The 1,667-nt window shown below is 41.6% G+C and overlaps 1 pseudogene; it reads left to right on the top strand.

Moving 5' to 3' along the window:
• LOC119593661 overlaps positions 1-1,667 on the top strand; it is a 2,726-nt pseudogene that overhangs the window by 414 nt on the left and 645 nt on the right.

Genomic DNA, 1,667 nt, shown 5'->3' on the forward strand with positions numbered 1-1,667 from the left:
CTATACTACTACTTGCATGCAGGCTATCAAATTGAAGTTCCTAATGAGATTTGTGGATATTTCAGGGGGACAGTCGTGTGAATGAGAAACCCTGGCTTGACTGCTATTCTTTACTATCGGATGCGTGAACACAATCGCGTTGCTCGCCAACTAAAGGCTCTAAAACCGTCGGGGAAAACGATGAAAACGGTGTTCCAAGAGGCTAGAAGATTTGTGGTGGCCGGGGATGCAGCATATCACATAAAAAACGAATGGTTACCCATTATCGTCGGTGAGATATTTTGTATTTTTTTTCCGTATCCGGAAATACATACAAATCATTTTTGGCGCTTTTAGAGGCTAATTTGCAGAATCTATTACATGATATTACTCCCAATGTAAATTCAGTTTTATGATTGAAATAATACTAAAGCAAACACTATGAAAAGATAAAACTGAAAACCGAAAGTGCTTTTTACCATGCCTTTTACAGGTCCAGCTTTCATGGAGTCATTTGGCATAAAAGTACGAACAAAACGGTTACAGGGTTTGACTATAATCCCAACTTCAATCCCAACCCTGAACAACGAATTTGCCACCTCCGCCTTCGGTTTGGCCACACCTTGGTAAATGGAAACCTTAGGTGAGGAATAGAAGATTATTATTTTCTGATGGGATGTGCTTCAGTTTTCCTGTTTATCTTAATAAAATTAAACCATTAAACTCATGTATCAATTGTCAATTTTTTTTTTTTTTAACATTTAAATGAGTTTTGCCTGTTGAAACTAACCGCATTCCCTGCCTTTCAATCCCAAGGATCTTTGGCCCTGACGGAAGTGTGAGTACCATCCAGCTCCGCGACCCCTTCCCGGGCTCCCATTTCATTCAGCAACCAGGTATGCTGGGGCGCCATTACACGAAGCTTCTTGAAACTACCAATCCAGAAATCGACAGTTTTATTACACAAGATTTTTCAAACCATCTGTTCCAAAGGGTTTTTATGAGTTAATGTGTAAAAACTTGGATATAGAAAATAAAGATGTCTGTGCCCAAGCGGTAAATAGCAAATGTGGGATATATGTAGTTTTAAAGGATTATAAATTTCCCACTCCATATGCGTGCAGTGAAGATGATTACCACATTTTCTTTCTCAAATACATTGATAGTTGATAATTTTTGCAACACTCGCAGACACCTAGAGTAAACTTCGGGAGGATCGATGAGTCTAAACATCCATCGCGGCCGTGACCATGCCTTTGCTAGTACAATGACATGCGACAGATCTGGGGCCCTCAGGCGAGCAAAATCATTCGATGACCTTTACGGACCAGATCCCTGGGGGGGTTTAGTAGCTTCCTTCTGTGTGAATGGTCCAGTCATAAGAAATATGAAATGGTTGTATCAAATGTGACAGTTATTTTTAAGTACATAATTCTTTTCAGTTCATCATTTTTCCTTTCAACAATGCAGATTGTGCCCGAACCTTCGTCGTGTTTACCAACATGTAGATGACACGACTTCTTTGTGGGTGGCATATCCGAGCGGCCTGGTTCAGGCGGCATCCTTGGCTGGACCTTCCTGTGCGGGTGGTGACCAGTTCGCCAGATTGAAGAAAAGGGGGACCGATACTTTTACGATCTCGGGGGGCAAACCCGGCTCGTTCTCTGAACGTAAGCCTTCACAGACAT

This window comes from Penaeus monodon, chromosome 32 (genome assembly GCF_015228065.2).
Source record: "Penaeus monodon isolate SGIC_2016 chromosome 32, NSTDA_Pmon_1, whole genome shotgun sequence".
Classification (NCBI taxonomy): Eukaryota; Metazoa; Arthropoda; class Malacostraca; order Decapoda; family Penaeidae; genus Penaeus; species Penaeus monodon.